Source organism: Octopus sinensis, unplaced genomic scaffold, assembly GCF_006345805.1.
Source record: "Octopus sinensis unplaced genomic scaffold, ASM634580v1 Contig15097, whole genome shotgun sequence".
NCBI classification, from domain to species: Eukaryota; Metazoa; Mollusca; class Cephalopoda; order Octopoda; family Octopodidae; genus Octopus; species Octopus sinensis.
The window spans coordinates 7386-28411 of NW_021833547.1; the positions used below are offsets into that span (position 1 = coordinate 7386).

Sequence of the window (21026 nt, forward strand, 5' to 3'; positions counted from 1 at the left end):
TATTTATTTCTATTTTGTAATTTTTACTTTGAAAAGTGTTAAAATAGTTTCAATCTCTTTAAAAATATTAAAATACCCTATAAAAATGTCTTTCATCTGAAAAGTTACATTCTCGAACAGCTTATCAGAATTTCATTTGCTCTCGTCTGCCACAGCTGCCGGCCATACCTGTTATCTGTTCGAAACTCGAAAAAAATCAAAGTAAATTTATCTTCCAAACAGTTTGGAATTAGTCTTGCGCTTGGAACAAGTAATGTCATCGGTGAGCAGGCCTAAGTATTCATGAAGAAGATTGAAAACAACAAATCATAGTTTTGAAACATCTATGGAAAAGTAAATAAAATAATTCGATCAGAATTCATATTTAAAATGTACTAAATTTTATCTGCGTGTTTTAGAATGTCAAAGAAGTATCATCTTTATTTACATCATAACCTAAAAAGTTGAAATAATGCTTAAATATGGCCTGAACCACGTCGTTAAACAGGCCCTCAATGCCGCAGGCTTCCCTTCTGTTCTGGAGCCTGCCGGCGACGGCAAGCGTCCAGACGGTATGACGGTCTTTCCATTCTCGGAGGGGAAATGTCTCGTTTGGGATGTTACCTGCACGGACACCTTTGCCCCGGGACCGTTGTTCAGTCTGCGTCCTCCCCCGGCTTCGCTTCCCGTTGGGCTGAGGAGACGAAGCGGAAGAAATACGCCTCTCTCCCACCAAATTACCACTTTGTCCCGATTGCTGTGAGACAAGTGGAGTGATAGGGACGGCCGGAGTGTCGCTTCTGACCGAAATTGGGAATGCATCCACAAGTGCACGAAGGACCACCGCCAAATCGGCTGGCTGTACCAGAGGATATCGATCGCAATCTTGCGAGGTAACTCGCTTGCAATCCGAGGTGCAGCCACTGCTGACACTTAATTAGCTATTTTGAAGAATCCTTTTTCTTTGCTATAAGTAACCTTTTAATTGATGCCAAAAAAATCACCAAGTCGGTAGGTTCAAATAATGAAATATAAAATAAGCCCGTTCTTTATACTCGGACAGTTTTAAGCATAATCAAATGATAATTCAATAAAAATAAGATTTTTTTTGGGTAGAAGAATAGTTTATACTAGATCGCCAATAAATCGACAAATCTTTAAATTCAAACTTTATTTATTAGTTGAGACTAATCATATATGAAAGAAAAGAATAGTGTGTCAAAAAAGGCTAAATTTTGTTTTTATAACAAATATTTGGTTTTATTCAATTAAATTTGGAATTTTTTTGATATTTTCTTCACCAACAGTAATCAAATCAAATCAAAATTTATTCCAAAGACCACAGTTAACCAAAAGAAAAAACTAACTAGGTGATCCCGACGAATTTGATCATTGCTCTCAGCTTCGCTCTGTGCTGCTCTCTTGAGCCCACACAAGATCGTTGAGGGCGGATCGTTTCTTTATACCATTGATGCCCTTTTGTATTCTTCTCAATGAGAGTTTCGAAAGAGATTGGTGGTTTGATAGCTTCACCTGTATACCACCTTTCGGTAAGTGTGAAAGCTCTTTCTGGGTTGCGGAGATTTTACGGATGTTTGTATTCGAAATCAGTGGCCCCCATGAGGCACAAACATATGAGATACATGGTTCGATATACTGTGAGTAGAGTGTTTTAAGTATAGGGTGATTTCCCATTTTCCATAGACCAGTTAGACATTTCAGGTTGATTTTCTTTTCACATTTGTTCAGCACATTTGTGACATGTTTAGAGAAGTTCATGTGCGTGTCATAAGTTAATCCCAATATCTTTTGCCATTTGCTGAAAGGTGATACTCTTCCCTCCACAACAACTTCGATTGAAGTTTTCGATAGTCTTTTGACTGAGTAAGAGAGTTGTGACGGATTTTTCTGTGTTGATCGACATCCGGTTTACGTTAAACCACTCAACTAGGTGATCCAGGTTTTGTTGTAATCTTCCTTTTGCTGTTTGGATGTTCTGGTCCCGTGATGCCAATACAATGTCATCTGCATAGGCCAGAAGCAGATCGTCATCGCCATTAGGCGTCGGAATATCGGCCGTAAACAAATTAAATAGGAAAGGTGATAGTGTTGAGCCCTGGGGTACACCATTTGGGAATAGACGGAAAATGGAACGAATGTTTCCAAAGCATACTCTTCCTCTTCGACCGCTGAGGAAGTTAGTCAACCAGAGCTTGAGGTCTTCAGGGATGTTTGATTGGTAGATTTTCCATGCTAGATTTTTTCTAGGCACGATTTCATCAGTGAAAACAATTGAGACGAAATATGTTTACACTAAGTAACTTAATTTGATTATAACCAATAAAAAATTTAATAAATTAAAACATTAAAAATAAATTGTGAAGCATTCAAACTTTGAGGTGGTGAAGAACATTTTTCAAATCACAATAATATGGATGACAGTTGTAATAAAAATATTGTATTCATATTTAAGAATAATATATTAGCCTAAAACAACTCCAAATCTCAACGTGATGTCCATTGTGGAGCGTCTAACTCCTTCAAGTTCACAAAGTGATCGTTTTGCTGCACTCTTAATTATTTGTCGGGCAACTGATCCCTCAACATATTCTGTATCTGATTTTGCCTCTCTTTTTGCTGCTATTGGGGATAATTTTTTGTTAAAATTGGCTACTTCTGAGAAAATATTATTCGTCGATATTTCATTAAATCTCATGTCTTTATCATTGGCTGCGTGTTCTCTTTCTACCACTGATAACTCAAAAGACGTACTCTTATGTAAAAAAATTCACTCCGCTTTGATTTCACCGACAGTAGCAGGGGCTCTTTATTGTATTTGCAGTGATACAATTTCTGATGAAGATTTTTGTAAAGTTTTGGATTCTTTAACAACTCTTTTGACCTCAATTTCTGTTTCTGAGTTTTGTGGTGATGTTAATATTCCGTGTGAAATTTTGGAAAATTCTTTAAAAATTGCTAAAACCAAGTCTTTGTCACTTTCTATACATCGGAGATTTTTGGAAGTACTTTTTATGGTTTTTTCTGCTCACAAGTGTCCAGTTTTAATGGACGAGCTACTCATTTTAATGATTTCTTCTATTTTTTCCGAAATGTTCGATTATCAATATGCTGAGAGACTTGTTTGTATTTTTCAAAAATTACGAACTTTAAACCCTGTTTCCACCATAGTTGTTGATCATATTTTTTCTGTCATCTCCAATCCTCTTAAAACCAAATGTCTCATAGGAGAGCATTTATTTGCTGTATTTCGTTTAATTTTCTGTGTCTCTACTTGCTTTATGTCATATGACAATGTGGATTGGCTTTTTAGCAGAGATTCGTCTCTCGGAGTTCTTGCTTTTCATCGTATTGCAATTGAATTTAATATTTTGGCTGGTTTGGAATTCCCGCAATCATCAAATGATTATTTATTTGACCTATACCGCCTATTTATATTATCTACTTGTTCTGAAGCTTTGGGTGATGATGTTTTGATACAAATGCTAAATACTATACAAACTAGCATGATGCTCTTATTTGATAATATTGAAATCAGTTTAGAACAAAACAATCCATTTGCTGGATTCTTTTCGGGTCAGGGGCCAATTCTACCCCGTTTCAAAATGTTTTTTGCTTATTTGGCAGCAGATTGTTCAATCCTAAAGAATAAAGGTCTTCTCACTAATTTTAAATCATTTATGTATTTATTCTCTTCTGAATACAATTCGATAACCGATTTCAACCAAGAAAACGTGTTTAGAATTATTTCTCTTTTTAATAACGTTATTTTTCCTGGTTTGTTTAACGCGTTGGGGGATCAGGATTTTGGAGATATTGTTCTCGAAAGTGGATTTGTTGATATTTTGTTGCAATTTTTCGTTAAAACTACGAAATTTGTAAATTTGTTAGACGAAAAGGATTTGAATGATTTTGTTATTGGAGTTTCAGAATTGGTCGATGATACAATTTTGGAAAATATGGTTCTTTCACTAATGTATTTTTCTCCCGATTTGATTGCTGAGATAGAAGAGGCGTCGAATGTTCTGAAGAAACGTTGTAAAGGAGCTTATATTCCTGCTTTAGTAAAAAGAATTAAGAAACATTATTCAGTTCTTATGTAAACATATTTTGATAATAGTTTTTTTGATTTAATTTTGATTTATTTATAATTTATAGCAGAGCCTTTTTTCGGACACATAAATAATTTTTACCGTTACGATCTTTCATAAATTATGTCAATGTACGAATTCGAAAAGTCACCAGAATTCTCAAAGGCAACATTGGGATTCCTTTGGAATCAATTAGCTGTGAGCTTTACCTCAATGTCCTTTTAACGAGATCATCTTGAAGTAATAATAAATTTAGTTCATAAAATTTTTAATTAATACTATGACCCGTTAGTTATTATAATTTAAAGTTAGTTTGTATTTTGACTTTTAAATAGATTTTTCAACCCATCCTTCAAAGGAATGCTCATCAATACTCTTACGCTTCCTTTTCAGAGTTGTTAAATAGTAAATTATATGTAACCTTCTGTACTTGAGATCTCAGTGATTGTTTATTTACTAGTGAATGATATTAATGGATTATTGATATAAAAATTGATCAACTGAAAACTAATTTTTTTAATATTTTATTCTCATTATTCTCAAAATTGTTCTTCCATTTCTTCTAATTTTTAGGCAAGAATCAGGTGTCCTGATTGTTTAACTTTTTCATTTGTCATTTTAGACATTGATTTACACAATAGGGATTGCTTCATACAAATAAATTTAAATCTTAATTAAATACAATTATTACCAGGTGCGCACCATACATCAAATAATTCAAAATCATTTAATTCAATTACTGTGTATGATTTATGTATAAAAACATTAAAAAAAGCTATTTTGTTATCGCAAAAATCGTTAACTAATTAAGAACATTCCATTAATGACAGTATCTGTCATTCTAATATCCAACTCGCTAATCGAAATAGAGTTGATTTGATAATTCAAGATAATAAAATATATTCTACCTCTAAAAAATTATATGAGTATCAAGAAGCGACTTAATGCGTAATAATTAGAAGAACGTGTCACATTTAAAATAAGTCCGACTGGTGTTAAAAAGAATAATCCCATCTGATATTTTGTTTCATAGTTTGAAGGAAGCTTATTGGATACTCAAACGTCTGTATTGGTATTTCATAAAGATTTTGAAAGTTTAAGCAACAACTTTATGCTTATTGGTTGCCAGAAAATTCTATTCTAAATTCATATTAAAATTTGTATTAAAAATCAAAATTATTTTAAATTTTCTGATTTCCATTCAATCTCCATCTCCAAAATTCGAATACTGCAATGGCCATCCTCTGTGTAAGTACGGATTTTCATCATTTTCTTTATATGAACTATTTTGCATTTTTTTGTCTTTGCATCTTCGGTTTTGAAACCAAACTCGAATTACTCTTTGATGAAGTCCGGTTATTTGAACTAGACGTTCTTTCATCACGGTATCTGGCCTAGGATTTGCCTCGTAATAGTTGTTTAAGGCTTCCAATTGAAGCTCTGTTAGAACTGTTCTAACTCTTGAAGATTTGTGTCTTTTAGAACGAGATCGACGTTTTTGCTCGGCATTATTTTTATCGTGTTTTTTAATAGAAACCATTTCGTTAGTTTGAAAAAAACTTTCGTCATTACTCAGCTCTAAAAAATAAAATTATTTTTAACATAAATAACTTGCTTTATAATTAATTTGAGTTTGAATTTATATATATAATTTAAAGTAAATACGTTCAAAAATATATCAAAAATAGTATAAGTTTTTTAAATATTTAATAAGATTACTTTCTAGATGTTGCAAATAATTTTTTGAATTTGATAAATTTTCATTTTGTGTATTTTTGGTTGAATGATTTGAACATAAAAGTGCTCCATTTTTGGAATAAAACAGTTCTCCTACTTGTGGCCTGTACGAACAGACTTGACATTCAAAACAATTAACGTGGTATAAATATTCTCCTGAGTTTATTACATAATCATCCATTTGTATATCTCTGTTACAATTTTGACATACAATATTCAGAGACCTTCTAGGATAACCCATCTTTTTAAAATAACTTTATATAATCTTCTTGACAATAAATCATATTTGTATTTCTAATCAAACAATTTTCTTGATATTTCAAATTTTTTGTGCAGATGACACAATTAAAGCACTCTTCGTGCCACAATAATTCATTCTCCGCGTCTTCGATTACTATCATACGATTTTGGTTGACATGTCCATTGCATTTCTGACAGATAGGGACGGTCTTATCTAAAATTATTAATTTTTACGATTATAAAAATGGCAATAAGATCTAATTAGAAGTTAAAACTTATTAATGGATTAAATTTTGATAAAAATCATGCTTTTTGGTAATTATTATAAAAAATCACTTAATAAATTTGTGTCTAGAAGAAAATGTGACACAAATAATTGCTATTTTGATAAATTAGATCATCTCATGTCAAAAATGCCCTGTGGGAGTTTTTAATAAATATCTAAAGGAATATACTTATGCCTTAACGCCTGTATAAAAACTCCCACACTATCTAATCTCGTTTCTCAGATATTTTCAATCTCACAAACGTTAAAGAAAGTGTTTAGAGTATTTAAACAAGATATCTATTTTACCGATTTCCAAAGGCTTGAGTTCAGGTAAAAGTTGAGAAAGTAAAGTATTTTTTTCAGATTCAATGAAAGCATCAAAAAGATCATCTTTCTGCTCCATTATTAATCTAATTAACGTCGATATAAACTTTTGTTTGGCACATTTCTTACGGCCAATACTTTCCCGTCAGTAATAGTCGATAATAAACTTATAGAAAATAATTTTTATACTTGTGAAATGCACCTAATTTACTCTAAATTTCTCATGTCTGTTCACTTAATCCCGGCGAAGTGTTTTATGTTTAATCCTTTATATTTGAATTAGTTGAAATTAATTTAGTCATTTACGTAGTATTTACATTTAAACTGCTGTTTATTTTAAATTAAAATATAAAAGTCGTTGATTGATGCCGGCAGCAACAAAGATGCTTCAGACTATAAAGACAATAAAAATCAAATACAATTAGAATGCTAATTAAGTAACGTTCTTTGAAAATGAACTTGTGAATGAAAAATAAATATGACTTTAGCACTTCATTTTAAATTTAAAGTTCAACAGGTATTTTTCCTAGTAATTTATTGATTTTATTGGCAGCTTAATAAAGAAAATACATTAGTGAAGGAGTTCAATTAAGAAAAAATCGTTAACAAAAACTCGATACATATTTCTTAAAAACCAAACATGGGAAGGTCATGTTTTTTATGTAGTTGTCAAATGAACAAACTTTTTTTTGACCCTGTAAATTCAAGAATCAAATCATGACTTATTCAAGGAGAAAATTCATTTCAAGGAGAAAAAAATGTTTTTCTAAGCTAGAATGACATTGTGGTAAAAACAAGACCCATTACTTATAGCGGTACTTTAGATTAAATAGAAGAATGATTTTGATGTCTTTATTTTGTTTAATTAGAAATCTTGCTTTCGAAATTATTTAAATTTATATATTAATACTGTTTTTATTTAAAAATGATAATAGAATAAAAACGAAAAAAATATATTTGTCATTTTCACAATTTTAGAGCTTCAAAAATTTGGGAAAGAAGATAATGTTTCCATTTGTTTCGAAATATTTGTATTTCTAAGCAATCAAACGCTCGGAGTTTTCAAATATTCAAAAATAAAGTCAAGAAAACACTCGCCCCTGGCTAGAAATTAAATTTTTGCCCCAATAGCCGTGGAGACATCAGGGGCATCGGTCCGTAATCACTTTCTTTCCTTTGTCGGCTGGGGACGAAGATCGCTAAGAAAAGTAAAAACCCAAACGAGACTCGTCATCTTCTCCAAAGAGTCTCGTTGGCGATCGCCCGGGGGAACAGCCAGACTATCTTATGCGCCGGCAATTCGAAATCGTGAAAATAAATTATTCTACGTTTATTGTTAAATTTTAACTATACTCTTAATTAATGACAATAAATAAAAAATTTTGACAAAACTAAATTTTGTTCTAAGTATTTATCGATTTTAAAAAGAAAAGGTTATAATGGATTTTTTTAAACAGTCACAATTTAATTTCTGGACAATTAGAAAAGGGAGAAAGATTGTTGAAGACTACGCAGTTTAGGGCGCCCTCCTAGCCTCACGGATTGCGAAGCAGTTGCCGCGGATTACGGCAATGGAGAGGCGTTGAAAAAGCTAAAAGGACTCTCTCTGGTAGTTCCTCCTCTTGGCGATTCTTCTCCCCAAACCGCGTAGGAAACAAAGCGACTTGCGGCCAAAGACCCCAGAAGTCTCAACGGCGATGGGCGTGAAAAGGTTATAATGATATATTCTTTTTTAAATCGAAGACATGAAATATAATATTTCAAATGAACAATATTTAGCATCTGATGTCTAAAAAAAATTTTAATAAAAAAACCAACTGTCAATTTTAATTTTCGTTCAAAAATTCGGACAGTTATATTAATATTAAAGGTCCTACCTCAAATTGTTACAGCTTATGGATTTTGAGATACTGTTCAAGATCTTCTTCAAACAGATGACTGCAATTGACCCTGTAGAGACTTATCTAAACCCAACTGACTAAAGTATCTTTTGGTGGTAGATGCGTCCAATATCATCAATAAATGACAGAGGCTTTAGATTGGAGAATCAGCCATAACTTGTTTGCGAACAGTGTGTCGTAATGTACAATAAAATCAATTGTTTCTGTTCCAGATAAAAGAAATGACGAAGTTGATGGAAAGAATTTAAAAACTCGAAACCTTGGCGAAGTGGTGTTTTCAACATAATCTATACTTCTAACATCTTCAGATTGGATATCCTCTTTCGTCTCTCGTATGATTAAACTGAAATGTTCCGCATATGATTAAACTGAAACAAGTGAGCTTCTTGCATGACTGACTCTAAACGTAATTAGTTGAAGGTTTCTTTTGATAAACGAGAACCATTCCTTCCTTTCTGCCCGAAAACAGTTCAAGACATGCCCAGCAGTGTAAAATAGACACAAATAAAGGATTCTTGATCTTAGTAGGAACTAAAGAGTACTGATAAATCGCTTATATTATTAATATGGGGAGTTACGGATTCAAGTTTGACCTATCTCGCGAGTATTTCAGCGATTTTTTTCTTCAACTTTAGTTGAAATGATGATGTTCCTCTTTTGCACAAATGTATTTCTCACGCTTGGTATCCTTCTCGTTTCAATCGGCACTTTAAACGTTAGAAGACTCAATCCCATGTACAAAAAATTTCAATTTGTAAAAGATCTAAAACAACATGAGATTTCCATGTGTTTCTTGCGAAAGATGTAAATATCAGAAAATGGAGATTTTCAGACAGCAGATTACACGTTTAACACCTTCGCAACGATATGTCGCCACTACACTCTGGAGTTTGTAATCAACTGAAAATTGGATGGTTCGTCTCGGGCAAAATTGCGGTGCTTCAAATCAAATGAGAAACTAGACCCAACTTCCTGGTCACAATCACTAATGTGTACCAGGAACAAAGAAGCTTGAAAACGCATGCGCCACTTTTACTGTCAAAAAATCTTAATGTGGGTTTCAAAAATGCCTAATTAATTTGATTTCTATTAAAAAATCTAAAAATTAAAAATATTATGTCACTATCCAGCTATTATGTCTTGATGAGCCGCCTCGAGAGATTCAGAATGAGGAAACTATCTAAATCATTTATATTTGAAAATGAGCTGTATTCTACAATAGAACTGGTCTGAAATTGAGTTTTTTGCAAGGATAAAATGGAACTGAAGCTAACATTTATTGAAGCAGAATTTATCCTAATATAGGTTAAGCGGAACATACTCTTAATCATTTTGGGCGTGACCGTTTATTTTCAAAGCTCAGAAGATTAGTTTATGGAGTCACAAGGGAAGAGATACAGCGTTTAATTTCTTGTTATGCACAATGCAAGATAAATTTGAATTCTTACAGTTAAAAATTGTTATGCTCAAAGCCAACAATAACTCCGATAATTCAAGCACAAGTAATTTTATGGTAAATTTTTAAAGTTTCCTTTATTTGATGGAGTAAAATACGAAAATTCAGAGTTTTAGACGAACAAAACAATATATAAGATCCAAAATGAAGACGGGGAGATAATCGAAGGAGTTCACCATTCGAGATTATCTAAAATTGATTAATTAAATAAAATTCATAAATTTTTAAACTGAGGTCAAAACTAAGATAAGGGACAGATAGAAAATTTAGTTTTACATTAAATTATCCCTTCTTTTTTTTAACAAATTTTTTGAAAAATAATAAATTTACAATATTAAAATTTATGGATAACCCTAAATTTCTAGCTGATTAAGCTAATTCTAAAACACATTTCTTCTAAATAATTGATCTTTAATAAAATTTACCCTAAATTTAATAAATTATCGAACATGCTTACGTTAGCTCAATTTTATACGTAATGTTGGTTTTATTGACAGAATTTTATTTGATTTTAGCAATTTGATGTTGGCGTTTCATTAACGGCGTGTTTCTTTATCGCACTGTGACATTTCAAGTCCATCCAATTTGTATTAATCCACTGGATAGCACCCAAGATAGAAATTTTTAGACGGAACGATTCATTTATTATTCGAATTTTCTTATTTAAAAACAATTCACAACGTATTTGTTTTCTTTGCGGAGTTATCATTTCTTAGGTTTTGATTTCCTGTCGATTTGTTCGCGAAATGTGGAAGAATAAACAAAAAAAATTATTTTTAACTTAAAGACATTAAGAAAAAATACAATATCTTGATACAATATGTGGAAGAATGTTGAACAGCGATTACGAAAAAGTTCGGAACATCATTACGCTCATTGAAGTTGGACTTATTTCTCAACATAATGTGGAAGTCGAGAAATCACATAAATACGATCTCTTGGCGAGCGAATTGAAGTTAAACCACAATGAAAATTACGAAAAAAGAATTCGGTCAAGTTTTGAAGCTTCATGGACGGGATCGAGAAAGAATTAGAACGTACTATCGCAAGGGATATCCGCTCGAAAAACCATCCTGATTCGCGGGCGTCGCCTGTGATAGCAGACATTCGGGACCCGATCTCCTGAACGAAGCTGATTGCCTTACCACCCAAGGAACCGGAAGTCTCAACTGTGAATGGGAGAAATTGGAACTTTTTTTTATAAGTGAGGAGTACTTCCGCATCTTTTTGCATTCCGCGGTAGATCCAGGGCCGGATGCGGACATCAGCAGGTTCTGAGGCGAGAAAGAGTCCACACACGTGGCATCCCAGGTAAGAGGCTTCTCCCTGTTGAAGAGAAACACAGTGATCCCATCAGGGCTTTTTCCGTCCCCCCGATCGATCCCAGTGGGTTCGAACAGGAAGGGGATTAATTAGTTAATTAATTTTTATAAAGTTGAAAACTCCCAAAAGGGAATGCGCCCAACCCGGAAGTACTGCAATACCGGGAGGACGCGTGGTATGGAGGAAGCAAGCTTCGCAACACATACCAAGGCACAAAAATAAGCATTATATCTTGCCCCGTGTAAGGGCGTCCCAGATATAAAGCTGGAAAGAACAGATACTACACTTTGATCTTAGCCAAAAGGCCGAGAAGCGACATGTATGCTGTAATTGCTTGAAGCCGATAATTATTCTAACAAATAAATACAGAGTTATTTGTATTTATGCATAGTAATAATCCTTATAATCTTAAATTCAATTCATATTAATAATATCTATTTACAAGACTATAAGAAAATTTATATTACTTTTATTTTTTATATACAGCTACTTTTTTGATCATGATTGGTGAATTATAATGAAATGTCACTTTGGTTAAGTTTTTTGACTTCTTATTTTGATGTCTTTATCTTATTCTCGATCTGTCCATTCTCTGCTTTTTTTCTCTATATTTTAAATTTCAAAGAAAACCAGTTAATATTATCACCTTCTGTCATTATAGGATAGGCTTACATCTCACCTGTGGATCGGCTACTTAAACTATGGAGGGTAACAGATCGAATTTCCACTATCTAATCTAATATCAGATAATAAGACATCGATTATGATGTCATTAACATGTATGCCCCCACAATGAAAGATTATCGACCTTTACAGATGAGGTTGATGATTTTTATTTGATTTTATTGGAAGTATACGCCTAACTCAGATTTTCCGTAATAATTTTTATTGCAAGGGACCGAAATTCAAAAGCAGGACTTAAACACAGAGATGAACGCTGCATTGGTAATCACGGAAAGAAGTATCGAAATTCTCTCGTTAATCTTATGATCGACATTTGTAATACCTAAGTTTGTAATTTCTGTGCAACACGGATTTTCAGGACGCCGCCCGACACATGACAACTTTGCTAGGTTGTAGAACAAATGAACAAAGATAGAAACTAAAAATATATAATTAAATTAATTATATTTTGTAAAAGCAGTCTCAGAAGAGATTGTTAGTCGACTTCCGTTCGTATATAGGAGCCTTGAAAAACAGCGATCATACTGTTGTCTTAATAATAAAATGGTTATGGTGTGTGTCTGTCTGTCTGTCTGTGTGTCTGTCTGTCTGTCTGTGCACACCCACATTCAAATTGTTACAAACCAGATCAAATTGTCAAAACCTTCCCTTTTGTAGTTATTCGATAATGAGGCACAATAAAAGGTTGATATCCTCTAAGAACCTTCCTGTCAAAAATTTTAATAAGAAAGAATATCCTCGATTATGAGGTCCCCCAAAACCTTCAAGTCAATTTTCTGCGTTTTTGTTAAAATGAACAACAAGAAAGTCCTCGACTCACATGATGTGGTCCCCCAAAACCTCAAGCCAAAAAATTAAAAAAATTATTTTCTGCGTTTTTGTTAAAATGAACAACAAGAAAGTCCTCGACTCACATGATGTGGTCCCCCAAAACCTTCAAGGTAAAAAATTAAAAAAATTATTTTCTGCGTTTTTGTTAATTTTTTTTTTTTTTTTTTTTTTTTTGAAATTATTGAAATAAGTTAGTCAATGATTAAAAGGCACTTGCGGTTGCACGCATGATGGAGTGTGCATTGCCGCGAACGACAGCTATTCCAATTTGTTGGAATAACCATGACACTTCTCGAGGCTCCCCACGTCGCCTAGCAACTTTTCCTCCGACTTCTCTGATGAAAGAAATCGTAAGAGGGCCGGTTACCCCAGAAGTCTCCACAGCGATAGGTACGAAGCGGTACCGTTGTCCAAGATTTGCGTATTTGGCAATTTTTCTTTGCTCTGCAGCATCTGCTGCAGAACCTGGAGAAACAGCAGAAGAGATCATATTAGTTTTGGAATGGGTGTCAACACACGTTGAATCCCAAACCAACGATTTTCCACAGGAGTAGGGAAAAGTGGTCATTCCATCGGGTCTTTTCCCATCTCCACGATCTAAGCCCACTGGCTCTAGGATCGAGGGGAAGCCCGCCGACTCAAGAGCTCTTAAGATAACATTGTTAATAGCGGAGTGCCGAGGAGCTCGGCCAGCACTTCGTTTGCAAGAGAGTGGGTGTACACCTTTGACGTCAACCATTTTTCCACATCTACAACGATGTTGTTCGCAGATGTCAAGTCCGAGTCTCAGTGCAGTACCGATTTTGTTAAATGAACAACAAGAAAGTCCTCGACTCACATGAGTGGTCCCCCAAAACCTTCAAGCCAAAAAATTAAAAAAATATTTTCTGCGTTTTTGTTAAAATGAACAACAAGAAAGTCCTCGACTCACATGATGTGGTCCCCCAAAACCTTCAAGCTAAAAAATTAAAAAAATTATTTTCTGCGTTTTTGTTAAAATGAACAACAAGAAAGTCCTCGACTCACATGATGTGGTCCCCAAAACCTTCAAGGTAAAAAATTAAAAAATTATTTTCTGCGTTTTTGTTAAAATGAACAACAAGAAAGTCCTCGACTCACATGATGTGGTCCCCCAAAACTTCAAGGTAAAAAATTAAAAAATTATTTTCTGCGTTTTTGTTAAAATGAACAACAAGAAAGTCCTCGACTCACATGATGTGTCCCCCAAACCTTCAAGGTAAAAAATTAAAAAATTATTTTCTGCGTTTTTGTTAAAATGAACAACAAGAAAGTCCTCGACTCACATGATGTGGTCCCCCAAAACCTTCAAGGTAAAAAATTAAAAAATTATTTTCTGCGTTTTTGTTAAAATGAACAACAAGAAGTCCTCGACTCACATGATGTGGTCCCCCAAAACTTTCAAGCCAAAAATTAAAAAAATTATTTTCTGCGTTTTTGTTAAAATAAACAACAAGAAAGTCCTCGACTCACATGATGTGGTCCCCCAAAACCTTCAAGCCAAAAAATTAAAAAAAATTATTTCTGCGTTTTTGTTAAATGAACAACAAGAAAGTCCTCGACTCACATGATGTGGTCCCCAAAACCTTCAAGCTAAAAAATTAAAAAAATTATTTTCTGCGTTTTTGTTAAAATGAACAACAAGAAAGTCCTCGACTCACATGATGTGGTCCCCAAAACCTTCAAGGTAAAAAATTAAAAAATTATTTTCTGCGTTTTTGTTAAAATGACAACAAGAAAGTCCTCGACTCACATGATGTGGTCCCCCAAACCTTCAAGCCAAAAAATTAAAAAAAATTATTTTCTGCGTTTTTGTTAAAATGAACAACAAGAAAGTCCTCGACTCACATGATGTGGTCCCCCAAAACCTTCAAGCAAGCCAAAAATTAAAAAAAATTATTTTCTGCGTTTTTGTTAAAATGAACACAAGAAAGTCCTCGACTCACATGATGTGGTCCCCCAAAACTTCAAGCCAAAAAATAAAAAAAATTAACAAAAAATTATTTTCTGCGTTTTTGTTAAAATGAACAACAAGAAAGTCCTCGACTCACATGATGTGGTCCCCCAAAACCTTCAAGTAAAAAATTAAAAAATTAAAAAAATTATTTCTGCGTTTTTGTTAAAATGAACAACAAGAAAGTCCTCGACTCACATGATGTGGTCCCCCAAAACCTTCAAGCTAAAAAATTAAAAAATTATTTTCTGCGTTTTTGTTAAAATGAACAACAAGAAAGTCCTCGACTCACATGATGTGGTCCCCCAAAACCTTCAAGGTAAAAAATTAAAAAATTATTTTCTGCGTTTTTGTTAAAATGAACAACAAGAAAGTCCTCTCGACTCACATGATGTGGTCCCCCAAAACCTTCAAGCCAAAAAATTAAAAAAAATTATTTTCTGCGTTTTTGTTAAAATGAACAACAAGAAAGTCCTCGACTCACATGATGTGGTCCCCCAAAACCTTCAAGCCAAAAAATTAAAAAAAATTATTTTCTGCGTTTTTGTTAAAATGAACAACAAGAAAGTCCTCGACTCACATGATGTGGTCCCCCAAAACCTTCAAGCCAAAAAATTAAAAAAAATTATTTTCTGCGTTTTTGTTAAAATGAACAACAAGAAAGTCCTCGACTCACATGATGTGGTCCCCCAAACCTTCAAGCTAAAAAATTAAAAAAATTATTTCTTTTCTGCGTTTTTGTTAAAATGAACAACAAGAAAGTCCTCGACTCACATGATGTGGTCCCCCAAAACCTTCAAGCCAAAAAATTAAAAAAAATTATTTTCTGCGTTTTTGTTAAAATGAACAACAAGAAAGTCCTCGACTCACATGATGTGGTCCCCCAAAACCTTCAAGCCAAAAAATTAAAAAAAATTATTTTCTGCGTTTTTGTTAAAATGAACAACAAGAAAGTCCTCGACTCACATGATGTGGTCCCCCAAAACCTTCAAGCTAAAAAATTAAAAAAAAATTTTTTCTGCGTTTTTGTTAAAATGAACAACAAGAAAGTCCTCGACTCACATGATGTGGTCCCCCAAAACCTTCAAGCCAAAAAATTAAAAAAAAATATTTTCTGCGTTTTTGTTAAAATGAACACAAGAAAGTCCTCGACTCACATGATGTGGTCCCCCAAACCTTCAAGCAAAAAATTAAAAAAATTATTTTCTGCGTTTTTGTTAAAATGAAAAACAAGAAAGTCCTCGACTCACTCACATGATGTGGTCCCCCAAAACCTTCAAGCCAAAAATTAAAAAAAAATATTTTCTGCGTTTTTGTTAAAATGAACAACAAGAAAGTCCTCGACTCACATGATGTGGTCCCCCAAAACCTTCAAGCTAAAAAATTAAAAAAATTATTTTCTGCGTTTTTGTTAAAATGAACAACAAGAAAGTCCTCGACTCACATGATGTGGTCCCCCAAAACCTTCAAGCCAAAAAATTAAAAAAAAAAAAAATTATTTCTGCGTTTTTTGTTAAAATGAACAACAAGAAAGTCCTCGACTCACATGATGTGGTCCCCCAAAACCTTCAAGCCAAAAAATAAAAAAAAATTATTTTCTGCGTTTTTGTTAAAATGAACAACAAGAAAGTCCTCGACTCACATGATGTGGTCCCCCAAAACCTTCAAGCCAAAAAATTAAAAAAAATTATTTTCTGCGTTTTTGTTAAATGAACAACAAGAAAGTCCTCGACTCACATGATGTGGTCCCCCAAAACCTTCAAGCCAAAAAATTAAAAAAATTATTTTCTGCGTTTTTGTTAAAATGAACAACAAGAAAGTCCTCGACTCACATGATGTGGTCCCCCAAACCTTCAAGCAAAAAATTAAAAAAATTATTTTCTGCGTTTTTGTTAAAATGAACAACAAGAAAGTCCTCGACTCACATGATGTGGTCCCCCAAAACCTTCAAGCCAAAAATTAAAAAAAATTTTCTGCGTTTTTGTTAAAATGAACAACAAGAAAGTCCTCGACTCACATGATGTGGTCCCCCAAACCTTCAAGCCAAAAAAAAAAAAAATTATTTTCTGCGTTTTGTTAAAATGAACAACAAGAAAGTCCTCGACTCACATGATGTGGTCCCCCAAAACCTTCAAGCTAAAAAATTAAAAAAAAATTATTTTCTGCGTTTTTGTTAAAATGAACAACAAGAAAGTCCTCGACTCACATGATGTGGTCCCCAAAACCTTCAAGCCAAAAAATTAAAAAAAATTATTTTCTGCGTTTTTGTTAAAATGAACAACAAGAAAGTCCTCGACTCACATGATGTGGTCCCCAAAAACCTTCAAGCTAAAAAATTAAAAAAATTATTTTCTGCGTTTTTGTTAAATGAACAACAAGAAAGTCCTCGACTCACATGATGAGGTCCCCCAAAACCTTCAAGGTAAAAAATTAAAAAAATTATTTTCTGCGTTTTTGTTAAAATGAACAACAAGAAAGTCCTCGACTCACATGATGTGGTCCCCAAAACCTTCAAGGTAAAAAATTAAAAAAATTATTTTCTGCGTTTTTGTTAAAATGAACAACAAGAAAGTCCTCGACTCACATGATGTGGTCCCCAAAACCTTCAAGGTAAAAAATTAAAAAAATTATTTTCTGCGTTTTTGTTAAAATGAACAACAAGAAAGTCCTCGACTCACATGATGTGGTCCCCCAAAACTTTCAAGCCAAAAAATTAAAAAAAATTATTTTCTGCGTTTTTGTTAAAATAAACAACAAGAAAGTCCTCGACTCACATGATGTGGTCCCCCAAAACCTTCAAGCAAAAAATTAAAAAAATTATTTTCTGCGTTTTTGTTAAAATGAACAACAAGAAAGTCCTCGACTCACATGATGTGGTCCCCCAAAACCTTCAAGGTAAAAAATTAAAAAAATTATTTTCTGCGTTTTTGTTAAAATGAACAACAAGAAGTCCTCGACTCACATGATGTGGTCCCTCAAAACCTTCAAGCCAAAAAATTAAAAAAAAATATTTTCTGCGTTTTTGTTAAAATGAACGACAAGAAAGTCCTCGACTCACATGATGAGGTCCTCCACAACCTTCAAGCCTCGTGAGGCCATTAATTAGCTTAGCTATCTTTTTTCGATGACATAAATTCTTTTTGTTAAATTTTCGTTAAAAAAATAAAATAAAAGCTCTAATTGTTATCGACCATGAATAGACTGTGCAATTATCAGATTTTGAAAACCACTAAAAAGGAAAAAGCAAAAATTATTAGAGATTTACATAATTGATTCTTTTTAACTGCCGAAACTGACAAATTCGATTATGCTACTGTTTAGATTTCTTAAAAGATAGAGGCAAATAAAATTTAAATTAGTCATGTAAATTTCAATTTGCCTATATTTAAATCTCCTTGATTTAACAGGCTTTAATTTTTTTCCTTATAATACTACAAAGATGAAGCTGATTATCATTTTCTTTACCGAAACAGACAAGTTCGATTATGCTAAAGTTTCAATTCCTTTAAACATAGAGGCAATTAAGTATAATGGCTTTGATTGGATAATACACTTTACATAAATTTCACTAAATAAATTTACGTAGAAAATTTAATATAAATTACTGATTCGCGTTTACAAAATCATAAGAATGTCCTATAAAGAGAGATCTGAGAATGTTAACAAACAGAGAATATGAACCATATAACAAAAAAAGAGAAACGAGGGAAGATGTGCTTAAATGGTGAGGGAACTTAGACAACAGCTGAACAAGGTCAGGACTGCTGTTAGACTCAACTACGGGTAATAGAATTATGCATTCTAGGTTAATTGTTTGGGATGAATGTACGATGGCTCATAAAGGCGCATTCAAGCAGTTGACCGAACATATAGAGATATCAAGAATTGTAGCGACCATTTGTTTGGGGGAGCATTAGTTGTATTGGCAGGTGATTTTAGACAGACGCTGCCAATTATTCAAAGAGGGACGCCTGCGGATGAATTGAATGCCTGCCTCAAATCGTCATATTTGTGGACACACGTGAAAAAGGTAAGCTTAGATGTAAATGTACATGCACATTTACAAGGCGTTAATAGCATATTCCCACAAATCCTTCTAGATATTGGAAATGGGGCAATCACTTCAGAAATGCACGACCAGAAAATTAGGCTACCGGAAGAATTATGTATTTTCGTAGAAACAGCAGAAGAATTATTGAATGCCGTCTATTCCGAACTATCTGAACACTACGTGAATTTCGACTGGCTGCGTGAACGAGCTATATTAGCTCCACTTAATGATGAGGTACTTAATATAAATTTAGATTTATTAATGAAAATCCCTGGCAGAGAAAGAATATATAAATTGGTCGACGTTATTATGGACCATGAAAGGGCCTGCGATAGATTTAAGAGACTACAATTTCCGCTGAAGATAAGTTTTGCTATGACAATAAACAAGGCCCAGGGACAGTCTTTAAAGGTAGTAGGCTTATTTTAGAGAACGAGTGCTTTTCACATGGCCAGCTGTATGTGGGGTGCTCAAGGGTAGGTAGAAGAGAAATTTATTTATATTTGCCAAGGATGGACGGACTGCAAACATCGTTTATCCACAGGCCTTAGAATAAGGTTATATCAAAGCAGGTCGCATTTATATATCTACATAAATTTATAGTTATTTAAGGAAACTGCGAGCGTAGCGAGCAGGGCCTCCGCAGGAGCTAGCTCGCAGTGAGCGAAGCGAACTGCTGAGCTAGTATTTATTATTAATAATAAGCACACCGCAAAATAACGTTGGTAAAGTTATCTCGCTTGTGCCAACCTCTCCTGGATGCGTTTTGTTAATCGCTTCGTCCCTCTGTTCCTCGATAGTTCCCTCAGGTGCTCAAGATCGTCTGCTGATTTCAGCCCTTTTCCAATCAAAGTTAGGTCCTGGTGCAGGAGGGTTGGTAGAGTGATTCGTGGTCATCCTTGGAAGTTTGTTCCCGGATGGGGGGCGTAGTGGTGTTCCATTACGAGATTTTCCCTGCCAATTCTTAGGATGTGACCGAATAAGCCCCATCTATTACTTCTTATTTCTTCGTCCAACGGGTGTGCATTGTGCTTGGAGTAAAGATGTTTGTTTGATATGCGTTTTGGCCAAAAGATTCCTAGGATGTATACTATTGTACTTAGCAGATAAAATCTAAGAAAACTTTACGGAATTTTACATGTAGATATCATGCACACTCTAGAAAAACTCAAAGTATTAGGAGGAGGAACTAATAAATAATCCTACACTCATCAGGAAATAATTAGGAGCGCTTGGATTATTATCTTTCCAATATTCTCATGGATGGCTTATCCCATATAATGTAGAAAAAACGGCTGCCAAAAAAACTGTTGAGATTCACGAAACTAAAGGAAGGTACAAATGAGCATACAACTCGACAATAAATGAATAGTCAATATACCAACAAGATTTAAGACTCCAACTTGTGATCCTAAACGGAAATCTGAATTAAGAAAACTGAGAAACAAAATCCAACACGAAATCAAGAGGAATATGCTTCAATCCTGGTCTGAATTATTGAACTAGCGCATAATAGAAGTGGAGAGGCTAAAATCAGATACAAAAATGTTTATGGCTATGCGCTTACTCAAACGAGGGTTGGCTAATCTAAAAATTCAAAATGAGTCTGGTCATTTTGTATTGGATGTTTTCCGCTCGGCTGAACTTATAGCCCAACTCTTTAGGAATCAGTTCAATCGGAGGACACTTTACCGCTCTCACAATTCGAAAAGCAGCCTCGTTTACTGAACAATATGATCACAAATTCCGACATTTGTGGAGCAATGCTTCGACTGAGTAATAACAGGGCAGCTAGTCAGATAAATGAGGTAAATTTGAAACCGCTCATTTGGAACAGAAACAGAAAATGATTAGTTTTATCCACGGTTTAAATTATTAATAAAACAGACTTAAATTTAAGTGAAAGAGAAAGCTTGCAAACATCACACGCTGAAATTACTTTTCTTGTCACATAATATGCTTTGAACTTTCTTATTAAAGATATTAGAGAAACTTCATGTACAGTAAACAATGGTTAATTAAATAACATGTGTCCACTGAAAATCCAAGTAATAGTTCACATCTTCCATCTCCACGCCAATGTCTCCTCTTCTTTGGACAATAGCTTCAAGTCGTCAATGAATAGGAAGTGATTTGTAGAAAAGGTCAAGG

General features: G+C 33.8%; 1 non-coding gene across 1 annotated transcript; it reads right to left on the reverse strand.

Annotated features, from left to right (window-relative positions):
- Positions 1–11464: 11464 nt before the first annotated feature.
- Positions 11465–11654, reverse strand: LOC115230260. The gene has a single exon (XR_003883416.1). It is a non-coding gene; the product is annotated as a U2 spliceosomal RNA (small nuclear RNA).
- Positions 11655–21026: the final 9372 nt, after the last annotated feature.